The sequence below is a fragment of the Sciurus vulgaris genome (assembly GCF_902686455.1).
Source record: "Sciurus vulgaris genome assembly, chromosome: 3".
Lineage (NCBI taxonomy): Eukaryota > Metazoa > Chordata > Mammalia > Rodentia > Sciuridae > Sciurus > Sciurus vulgaris.
The window spans coordinates 98,241,228-98,253,727 of record NC_136463.1 but is presented as its reverse complement, the minus strand read 5'-3'; the positions used below and the strand labels follow the sequence as shown (position 1 = coordinate 98,253,727).

The 12,500-nt window shown below is 33.1% G+C and overlaps 1 protein-coding gene across 3 annotated transcripts in view; it reads right to left on the bottom strand.

The window, feature by feature from the left end:
* ARHGAP15 (Rho GTPase activating protein 15) overlaps nt 1-10,244 on the bottom strand; it is a 631,777-nt gene extending 621,533 nt beyond the window's left edge. For all 3 annotated transcript variants that reach the window (XM_079135673.1, XM_079135674.1, XM_079135675.1), the window contains exon 1: nt 10,111-10,244. The gene's annotated coding sequence lies outside the window, so the exon portion shown is untranslated. The remainder of the gene's footprint in view (nt 1-10,110) is intronic.
* Nucleotides 10,245-12,500: the final 2,256 nt, after the last annotated feature.

Here is a 12,500-nt window from a genome sequence, read left to right as displayed (position 1 = left end):
AGTGAAAAGATATATAAAAAATCATTTAAAAATCTCCAAATAGACTATAAATAGACGATAGACTTTCTTACTTTATTAGTTAACTTTAACTTGAACCCAACCATCACCTTGAAGACATAAAATACATTTGCAATAGGCATGATAAAGGAGAAAGAAATGGTAGTATGAAAGCAATTAAGACTCCTTTGCTACAGTCTAGACAAGATTTGATAGATGTTATGAATAAATGAAAATAGTAGAGAGTGGGTGCTGCTGACATACAGCAATTGACTGGATGTAGTCATAAGTGAAGTGGAGGGATCCATGGCAATTTCAAGATAAATTGTGTAGATGATTTCAGAAATATAGGTGTCTCAACCTTAAAAATATGAGGAAAATCCTTAGAAGTATTTTTAATGGGATTAGAAGGATTCCATGGGGGAAGCAATGGTTTAACCTGGGACATATTCAGATTGAACTTCAGATGAGACACTGTGAATATCAAGTGATAATTCTAAACAAGGAACAATCTTGGGAGAGATGTAAGACCACAGATGGAAATTTAAGGATCATATCTGAGGGATTCCATTTAAATCATGTGAGTGAATAAAAATATCAAAATGTCTTAAAAAAGACATGTCATGTAAGTTACACCTGTAATTAAAATTTTTCCATTAGCTACATTGTCTGAGTAAAGTGAAATAGGTGAAATTAACTTTAAGAATATATTTTATTTGGCCCAATTTGTCAAAATTCAACAATTTCAGCATATAATTAATGCAAAAATATTAATGAGATATTTTACATTCTCTTCATTTGTTCTAAGGCTTTGAAATCTGATATTTATTTTACACTCAATTCAGACTAACCACACTTTGAGGGTTCAATAGTTGCTGGTGATTAGTTGTCATATGGTACAATGTGGGTTGAAGAAGAATTTAAGGACTGAGGAGAAACACAGGAAACAAAAGAGACACAAAAAGAGGGATAGAAATTGGTACCTGCAAGATGACAGAAACTAAGGCAAAAAATGTTTTCTTACTCACATGTTTTTAAACACCTCTACATAAGGCAATACATGTACAGAACAAGCAACAAGTTTTGCACAGATGGCATTGTTTTAGATACTGAACAAAGCAGGATTCTTTTAGAGTCTTGCAGACTCTAAGGCCTCATGAATGAAACTCAACACTGCCTAACTGCTGACATTTAATAGCCTTAGAAAATATACTATAATATAATGAAAATAGTGTGGATTTTGCACTCCCCAGATCTGTCTACAAATCCTGATCTAGTCTACCAAATGGCTCTGTAAATTTGGGTGCTTAATCTATTAACCTTTGCTTCCTTATCTTTAAAATGATAATACTAACCCCTTTATATAATTTTTGTGGATCACACGTTATTAGGTATGCAAAATACAATACCCATTATATACACCAAAAAATATTATAGCTACAATGATAATCATGAACAATCCAACTCTAATAATTTGTATTGCTGAATGTCTCATGCTATTATAAGTACTTGAGAATAAGGGAAGATTGTCTATTTCTGCTAGCACCACAGCACTTTCCACAGTGGGATAAACAATACACATTTTCCTCTCCAATATCCTACTTCATTTAGGAAGACACTCAAAAATAAAAATAAGCAGAATTAATCAAAGGCTCAGATTACTTGATTCTCCCAGTGCATCTAGCAGAAATGTGAATCTGAGTTTCGCTGCTCAGTTTCTAGACCTTAAAAATATGAGATTAACTAAAGCAGAAAGATAAAAGAACAAAAACAGAAGTTTCCCTTGACTCAGCCCTCAATTTCCTGAGCATGTTACCTGTCACAGCTCTTTTAAAAAGAGTTCTTTGACTTTATGCTTGGAAATAAATCAGTAGAGACTAGGCAAAATGTTCTCTAAGTGTTTAGGAAATGAATCTAAACAAATACAAAATTATTGAATTTAATGACACCAACTTAGTAAACTAGCTTAAATTTTAAACACTTAGAGATGATTTGTGTTTTCCATCAATTTCTGGCAATATGTTTTCAAGTGTGGGTTGTGTTTTCTGATTTTCACAAAGTGTCATAGTATGTAATGGACACTATCCAACCTTTCATCATTGCCTATGTGGGAGAGATATAACGTCGATTGCTAGAAATATATTTGTAACTTTTCTTTTCTTAAATTTTCCTCTATTTTAGAAACAAGGAAATTAACACATCTCCAGAAATCCTTCCCTGCTTCTACAACCCATAGTAATTTTTATAGCATTTATTATTTCACTAAATATTTATTACTGTTCATTATTTTGCCTACTGCTGTTCTAGGTGCTAAGTAATTGGTAGTTTAAAAAAATAGACGAAGTCAATACTCTCATGGACCACATATTCTAAGGTGAAAATTGCTCCTCAACAATCTAAAAGATAAATAATACACAAAATGATATGAAGGAAAACAAAAGCAGAATGATGAGATAGAAGGGGTCTTCCAAATCATGATAGGAGACTGGATTTAATTTGAAGTATCATAGAAAATCATCTGGAATGCCTTAGGAAAGTTATGTGGTCTAAGTCTGAAGAGTTTACTCTGGCTACTGCTTGGAGATGACTACTATGTAAATGTAGGTACAGGGAGGAAAGCCCAAAGAATTCTGCAGTAACAAATGGAGGTGATAAAAAAAATTATTGAATTCAGCATATTCTGACATTTCTTTTCCCCTTTCCTATATCTAATTCATTCCTGTGAAGTGTAGAGTTGTTAACTAAAAAAGCCCAAGACATTCAATCAATATTTTATGAATATAAAACTTATGAATGCAACAAAAATGGGTTCACGTAAACAATAGCAACAATTTGAAAGAAAATAAATTGTACATAGGATATAAAAAGTTTGTGCTGCTTATTAAATTTTTCTGTATTTTTTGTTAATATTTTCTGTTTTTGAGACTTCCGGTTTTCTTGCCATCAAAATAATTTAATAATAAATCCCAGCATAAATCACCTTTAGGCCCCAAAACACAATAATCAAAAGTTGCAGAATGTCCCACCCCTTCAACCTTCTTGAGTTAACTCATATATGTGCAAATCAATATTGTTCCATATGTTCCTATGATTTCCCCTCTTTTGAAACCAGACAGTGAATTTGTGAGTGTGGTTTTGTCTAAAATTTAATGGCATCAAAATGTCACGTATTGTGGGGTATTAATTTCTCAAGTTGTAAGGAAAAGTCATTGTACCAACAGACACAAGAAAATCGAAAAATTAAAGTGTGACAGAGGAAAGGTACACCTTAGCAAAAACCATTATTGAGAAGGTAAGTACACAGAATAATGGAAGCTAATGCTCTATTTTTCAGGTTAGTCTTATTGCTAATGAGTTGGGTGGAGATAAGATGAGGGGAAGGGAGGGAATCAAATATAATTCTTAGGATAGTCCTGAAAGGACTGATGACTGGTGGTGCCATGAACTGAAGTAGAGACGATAAACTTAAGAATCAGGCTGGGTTGAGAGGGAAGATGGGCAGTAATTAAGTGATTTCTCTTAAATACACTTATGTTGATTTTCCTTAGACATTCAAGTAGAGATAATGAGTAGACAATTGCATGTATAATTTTAAAGCTGAGAAAGGTTGGAGTCTTGAGATTTAATTAGTGTATAGATAGTATTTAGTGTGAAACTAAATAAGATCACATAGAATTAAAGTTAGAGGAAGAGTTAAGATCATTTCTGGTAGATGTCTGACAACTGATCTCAGGGAAGTTCAGCATGGCATTTAAGAAGGCTGGATGAGAGGAATTAGCAAAAGAGACAGGGAAAGATCATCCAGTTAGTTTGGAGGAAACCGGGAGAAAGAAATATGTGAGAAACGAAATGAAAAGACGTTTACAAGAGACAAGGAGCATTTGATAGCACAGTGGACAATGTGAAGATGCATAAGTGGCCATTAAATTTGGCAAAACAAAGACCTTTGGAACTTTGTACTATAACATTTCTGCAGAAGTGGATTCATTAGTATAGATTTATATTTGATTTTTTTTTTTTTTTTTTTTTTTTGCTGTATATTTCTTAGCTACATAAATTTTTTTTCAATGGCAGAGCCCTTGCCTAGCATGCAGGAGGTTCTGAGTTCAATTCCCAGTGTCACCAAAACAGAATTTTTTTTTTTTTTCTGACTGGACAGTATGCCTAATTCTTTGTGTCCCTCATTTTCTATAAACATAAAATAATTCTCAGTACTATACAGTGTACTTTCTTGAAGTTCAGAATTATTTATCAAGTTGAATTTAATTGGGCTAATGCCCATTTAAGAGAAAAACAATCTGTTTTAAAACCCACAATTGTATTGTACATTATTGACAAGGTTAGTTTCTGGCTTTTAGGAAATACTGTCACCAGATGAACTTTCCAACTATTTCAGTGAAGATAGAAACTATGAAGCATGAATTCCCTCAACTTCCTCTCCAAATTTCATCTTATCTACATCTAATTCATCTATATTCACACTCATTAAAGTGCTCTTCCTTCTGTTTAAGGTTATTTATCTCCTTAGCTAGTGATTACACCCATCTGTCTTAGTCTCCTCTGAGACCTGTTAGGTTTTTGGATTTATTCATTTTATTTGCATTATTTTTTTCTCCTCCTTCACTTGAACATTCTTATTGCATCCCTCTTTTTAGATATTGCCTGATTCAATCTTTAGAAAAGGAGTATTTTGCATATGCTATCCCTATTTGCTTATATCCTTTGACAACTCACTCCAAGCCTTGAACTTCATTAATGTTTTGGTCCTCAGGCAGTAAAGAGAGAGTTTATTTTGTTATGAGGAAAATAAATACACCTTTAATCTTTTGAAAACAGATTAATTGCAGAAATAACAAATATAATTGTATTGAGATACAATTTTCTGCAAATTAATGAAACCTGAGGAGTTTGGCAATCCAATCTGTTAAAAAAGTTACTGAGCTTCTTCTACCAGCTTTCTCTTCAAGTGCTGGTGGAAGTTCAAAAAGCTATAACTAACATGAAAGATAGTCTGGCAACAACTATCAAAATTATTTTATCCCTTATCTCATAAATAGCATTGCTGGGAATTCATCCCATTCATATGTTTTTAAATCTACATAATTACATGAAGACATTCTTTATATTAACAAAAAACTGAAAATTCCCATGACTACAACTCTTAATAAAATACTGATTAAATTAAGCATGATATATCTCCATAGCATAACATTGTACAGGTGTCAGAAGACATAAAAGAGTCTTTTATTTTTGTTATGAAAATATTGTCTAGCTATATTGCTAAAAGAAAAAAAACAAAGTGGAGAAGTGCATGTAGACATGCTACCTTTACTATATTAAAGGACACACGTAAGAATATACACACATGCACACATAAACACACACATATATAAACACTTGTGCCTTTTGCATGAAAAAAGAGTGGAGGATAAAAAAAGTGAGAAGTTATTACCTTTTGTATTAATTTGGGAGTGAACATGTAGATAAAAATGAAAATATGAGAAAGGTTTTCTCTGCAAGTTTTATATATAAATTAAATTTTGATTTTTAATCATCTCATTATAACACTTATTGTCATATTAAAAACAAGCAAAAAGACATTCACAAAAAAGAAAAGATCATTACAACTACAGCCAGGATAAGCATCTCAGTCTCTGGCAGGAAAGTCAGGGGCCGTCCTGATAGGTACATCCCCCTTCATGAAGTGCAGCCATTTCTACAGAGCAACAGAAAGAGTGTGGAACTTAACAAGGAGGTGGGTGGAAGAAGCAAATAAATTCTGGTGCAAAGTAAGCCACCATAATATCAAAGTGTGCACATATAATTATGTATGCCCCCTGCTTAAAAACACAGTTGCTACTTAAAACCCAGAGTCAGAATTGCCCTGCAGGTTGATTCTATCATGACCTCAAATCATCTTTTTGGCCTTACATCCATTACTATACTTTCATCTAACAAAACTGGACAATTTTCTTTTTCTTCAAACTTCTCTGACATTTCATGGTTTTTACTTTGACACATTTTCTTCCTCTCATTTGGGATAGTTTTCTCTGAAAATTACCCTAAAACTTCCTCCAAAGCTGTTCTGAATTACCAAATACGACATTATCAAATGTATAAGATCCAAAGAACTGTCTAGTTTATGGCCTGGTAAATAACAGGAATACAAAAATGTGAGGTGAATTTCTGAACTGCAATAGGAGATTATTTGTATCTTTCTATGGTACTTGTTACATTTATCTTTATTATAATAATTAATATAATTTTCATATTTAAGATTATAAACTTTCAGAAGACAAATATTTTAAGAGGTTTTCATATAGGGAGTAGCTATTGAAAAATATTTTTATTTCACTTTGATTGAAACACTTGTTTTATTCTGACATACCTTTAAACTAATAGTGTATTTTTGTCTCCAGAGTTTGAGGAAGTTGGAAAGTAATATTTTTAATTGTGACCATATGTGGCTCTGTAGTGGAGTTCTGTGGCTATTGCCTTTGAGGATGAAACCACCCTTCCACTGGGAAAGCATTTTAATTTCTGCTTGGTGAGGCACCTCTTTTCAGCTAAGCATCCTGAGCAACATGTGCAGGTGCTGTCAGTGCAAGAGTAGGCTTGTGACATGGGCTGTTCCTGGGGTGTTTCTGTTCAGATCCATTGGTTGGTCTGCCATGATCATGTGACTCAGTTTCCTCCAACCAGACCCAAATCTGAGGGTCTGTGGTGACGGGAAAAGGCATTCTTTGACACATTTTACTGAAAGGATCAGGCATAAACTTAAAACCTTCTTGTTAACTCAGTGAGAGCGTCTGACAAAACTATTTACAGCACAGTGAAGAACACAAGAATGAAAAAAAAAAAAAAAAATTGAGGCCTAAGCCTGATGACATATGTGAGCTCCTGAATACTGCCATTCCTGGGTTTGTTATCCTTGGACTTCTCAAAAATAAGAAACGTTGTTATTGCCTAGTCCAGTTTTAACTCATTTTTTATAACTTGAAAAGATTTAGCCTACTCTAAACTGAAATTTAGAAGACTTACAAATGCATTCCCATGTCTAGTCATATATCATTTATTTTTTTAAGTTTAAAAATATGCTCCTGGTATCTAAATGGTTAAATTCAGAGTATTACATGATTTTTCAAAATATATGTATGAAATAATTGACAATGCTAAATATTTTTAAGTGTAAATATCCAAAATTTGAAATACTAAAAATAATATCAAAACTTTAATATAAAAATTGAAAATGTAGTGTAATTATTTTTCACCTGCTATATGAAAGTATATATTTCTTCAGGACTATGTTAGAGAAATGTGGACATCTCTGTTGGGTCCTTCACGTGAGACACTCTTAACTCTCTTTAAATATTACATGCAGAACCAAAGGTGACAAAGCACTCTCCCACAAAATATCTCTCCTCAATTATTTGCCCTGGTATCAGTCTTTTATTGAAAATGGAATGCCAGTGTTTAACCCATGATTTGTGCCCTGTCTGCTGAAGGAACCTGTTAAAATTCTACTAGGAGCATAAGGCAAGTCCTAGCGAGGATGTTGAAGCTCTGTAGACTTCTGTGAGAATGGATCGTTTGTATCTGATTTCCTAAGTGCTAAGGAGGAGTGCATTCATTGTAAAGGCAATGGGAGTGGAAGGGAAGGAGCAAGTTGGGTGTATACTTCAAAGTACCAAAGTTGTGGGCCTCTAAACTAGGAACAGTGCCCATAGCTCTAAACAGAACACTGAAAGGGGGCAAAAGCAGGAATATCACAGAAAGTGTTTCTGTTTTCTGTTTTGCTGAATGCTGACAAAAACTTGATATTATTTTAACAAAACAGCTTAAAAATGACTTTCCAAATGAAATTTGTCTCTATTGTTTTATTTCCCCAAACGTTGGTCCCTATTTACCTACCTAAAAGTATTAAGAGCTAGTAATCTTCAGTAACTCATTTACAGTTGACAGTCGTAACGTAACTCATTTTGTCTCATCAGTCCAGATGAGGAACACCAATAACTTATATATAAGTATATATATATATATATATATAATATAATATAAGTATACATATATAATGTGAAATATAATTACATAATAATATAGTTATATCAATGTATAATATTAATTAATATTAAATTAGAGAATACTGATAACCAATATTAGCTAACATTAATGTTATTGTGTTAATTAATATAAATTAATAATATACAAGTTCTAGATTATTTCCAACCTATTTTAATGCACCTGTGTCAATTTCATTGAAATATTAGTACAATTACAAACTTGGGAATTATCTGGTTAAAATTACATCTGAACACTCAGGTGATTATTTCCTGCCTGTATTTAAAAACAATTCTGAAAGAGTCATAGTTTACCTATTACCCCAATCATTGCTTTATCTAAATCCATTCCAAGCAGTTTAATTTCTCCTTAATTTTATATCTTATAAAATATTTATATTTTAATTTTGTAATTTCTTAAGGAAATATTTTTCCAAAGAATTTGGTTTTTGAAATTATTAAACAGTTTTAAGAACTTTTGTGGACTTTTCTTTCATGTCAGATGATTATCAGGATATTCATTCTTGTTAATGTGTAAGTACTACATATGCTTATTCATGTGATGCTCTTTCATAATACAAAGAAATAAAGTAATAACATATCAACCAAAATTATCTGAATTATACAGCTTCTATGATGCAGAGGTTCAGAACCGCAATATTAAAGACAGATTCAAATAGTGCTTTCCATTGTGAGGAAATGCAACAAATTGAAATTCTAATCAGAATATCAAAGCAAATACATATTACCAGGGTTTTCTTACACTCTAGCAATAAAAAACAGTGTTGGACACCATATCCTAATCTCTATTTTTCTATAAGCATTTGAATAGTCAACAAGTAGCTATCTTCAGTATTGACAATTGAAGAGTTCTTAAAATGGAGTGTGCTAGTAAGCCTAATAATTTCCTACTAAATTGACCATGTCAAAAAACATTTATATGTGTCTTTCAATAGAAGACAATAAAAGAAAAGAAACTGTTGTGACTTATCAACCCTCTAACCATTTTTTAATAATAGAAAAATATCAGTGTTTTGGGGCCATCGTTTCTTCCATCTAACAGCACAATAAAAATAATATTAGGGATGAGTGCATCATATCTTGGGCTTTTATTAAAATTCTTTTCAAAATATACATTCAGATTTATTTTAGGCATTTGTCTCTGAAATTGGCAATATTTAGACATTTCTGCATATTTGTTACAGCACATAAAATGTTTCAGAAAAGCAAAAACTCAATAAAAAAAATTCTTGTTATTTTATGGTTAAAAATTCTCTAATTTTCTAAAGTTTATTATTTTTAATACTCAAATAAAGGAAATGATATGATTACTTTTTAAAACAAAAATACATCTGGAGTTTGCCTTTCTTCACGGAAGTAAGTTCCTCAGGGAAATCGGCTTGACATCTCTTTCAAACAAAAGTTTTGTTTATGAATTAGAAAACTGCCCTGCATTTACCATAGGTATTAATAAGATTTAGGCAAAAAATTCAATTATCAAGACAGAAAATATTTTTATATTGAAAAACTTGCTTTAATGGTGATTTATTATAGTATATATTTGAGAAACTTTTTAAAAGGGCTTTTAATGCTGCCTTTTAACACCATGCTTTAAGGAAGATTATTGAAATCTAAGATGTTGTTTATTGCTATTATGAAATGCCTTCTTGTCTCTCATTATCTGGATCTTGAATAAACTAACCTTTTATAAAACAGTCAGTTAAATGTATATAAACCCACAGTTTTTTCTAGTAGTTATTTTTAAAAGTACATTACAATTAAACTATACTGTATTTTATAGTTAATATTTTAGTCTAAAAGTCTCAGTGAAAGATCATAGTATAATATTTTAGTAAAGGACATTAGAATCTGATAGCTACAAATATGAAAAGAACATGCTTTTCTATACCAAAGGAAACAAGCTTATGTTTTAATAAGAGGTAAAAGCATCACATTTTATAGAACTGTTTATATAGTCACATCAAGATACAGGAGAGTCTGCCATACATTTTCAAGTTTAAATTCCATGAACCATATATATTTAAAACTTACTTACCTTTTCTCAGTAATGACTTGTTATTGAAACTGCCATCAACTCCTAACTGTTAATGACTCTGAACAAAAACGGAAAAACAGTAAAGTCACATGTCCTAAGAGTAGACCTGTGTTGGCTGCTGCTTAATTTCAGTACTGGAGGAAAAAAAAAAAAAAAAAAAAAAAAAGGCGGGGGTTCGGGGTGAGCACAAAACTTTTAAATAAAACCACTTCCTGGGTTGATCCAGTTAACCACACACATCACATCATTACTTGATTTGAAGAAATTGCCTTGTATAGTCAACAATATCATTATTTTTCAATACAATTGTTGACCTCAAGACATTCCACATTTATATATGTTTCATCAAGTTTGAGTTATGGGGGAAATGTGTGATCAAAACTTTAGCAGTGCGGAGGAACAGGTTGCTAAGCACTGAGGGAACTTCCCCTTTCTCTGCCTTCTAGCAAGGACTCAAAAAACGGCACCTCTGCTGTGCTGGGTGAGTTGAGGGAGTTCTCATGCTGTCCAGAGACCTTGCGTATTGACTTGGGAACCAAAAGGCCACTTCTGATTCACCCAGCTGGTGCTTTTGCCTCATTCATGGATGAACCCACAAAGAGCTGTTCCAGTTACCAAGGTCATGGGGCCCTCGACAGGTTGCATTAGAACTTCAGAGAAACAGCCCAGAGCCATGCAGCTCTCTGAGCATCTCTGGAGGAAAGAAAGGTGCTCATGGGGCACATGCTGTGACATTTGCAGACTGTGGTTCTCACAATGCTGTGCTCTCCCTGGCAGTTTCCTAAGCAATTCTGAAAAGTGTGAAGAGCTTTTGCTCTAGTTGAATAATTCTTTGTGTGGTCTGACTTAAAAATAAAAATAAAATAAAGGTTCTAAAGGGTATAATTTTGGCAAGCTGCTATGTGCCCTCCTATGTCAAATTTCAACCAACCAAAGACATGAGAAATAGCAATAGGATATGCATCTTTACTGAGCCATGGAGTTCAAGAAATAAGCTCCTGGATTTCCAGGCTTGGTTGGTTTTGTGAGATTTGCAGGATATTCAGGAAAGGAAGTTTCTCTTCCCAATAGACAAAAAAGATATATTGCAATCTCTTATGCAAACCAATTAGACTAAAGTCATGTAATGGAATACAGTGGTATGAAATGTTCCCAACACAAAAAGATGAGCTTTGAAAATATACTTGGTGTATATAACACAAGTTAAGGATGACATTCCCTGATAGTTTATCTAATATCTCTATACTCTTTTTTTTTTGTATTAAATATTGAACCCACTAAGCTACACCCCCAGCCTTTTATTTATTTATTTACTTTTTATTTTGAAACAGGGTCTTGTTAAGTTGCTGAGGGTCTCCCTAAATTGCTGAGGCTGGCCTAAAAATTGTTATCTCCTGCTTTAGCCTCCTGAGTCACTGGGACTAGAGGCATGAGCCTCCAAACCCAGCTAGGACCCATAGCTTTTTAACTATTAACTGTAATTGTCTCCTCACATCTAGGACTCTGTTTTTTTAAAATCATTCAGATTGACTATTGAATCCCAATCAATTATTATTTACAGGATATTTACAGTCCAAAAATTTTTTACTGAAGGTTACTTAACACTGAGAAGATGGAAAGACCATGATAGTAAAAGTGAGATCTGAATTCAGGACTCAATCTGACTCTGTTGAAACTTGGTCAGGTCACTTAAGTTTCCAAAATTCAATTTGTTTATCCATATAATGGACATAGAGATTAAAAAAAAAAAAGGCCCTCCGTTTCAGGGGATGTAATAAATAGATCTAAACATTTTGTGCATCACAAATAATTGTAGACAGCTGCCTTAGCATGAACTGGAAAATGCAGATGCCTTCTAAGGAGCACCAGAAAAATTTAGTATGTCCTACTGGCATTAAACTTTGTAAATTACAGTCAGACTCAGAAATTTAGGACAGGGGATATAAATTAGGCCTTTTTCTTAAATAGGTGCTAATAGCAGATATAAAATATAGAAAAAGTGCACTTTGTCCACAGAGTGGGAAGCCAGCCACTTGATGTACTTGGACTTGGTCTCCAGAAAAGGAGGTTCTCACTATGATGCAGGAGCTGAGGTAGTGCTGTGACACCTGTGGCTGCAAATGTTCACTCTTTGCAATTGCCAGTGTTTTCTGAATGTTTGCTATAAGCCAACCATTGTGTTGGCTTTATGTTCATTCTGCCCTTTAATCTTCACAACATCTTGACAAACTAGTCACTACTGTTATATTCTTTTTACACATGAGGAAACTGAGGTTAGTTTATTGCCCAAATTAGTAAAGAGTAGAATCAGGAATCCAACCCAAAGACTCTGACCTCAGAAGCCTTCTTCTAAATTACTGTGCTGTTCCTAACCACTTGTTCTGCAGCAA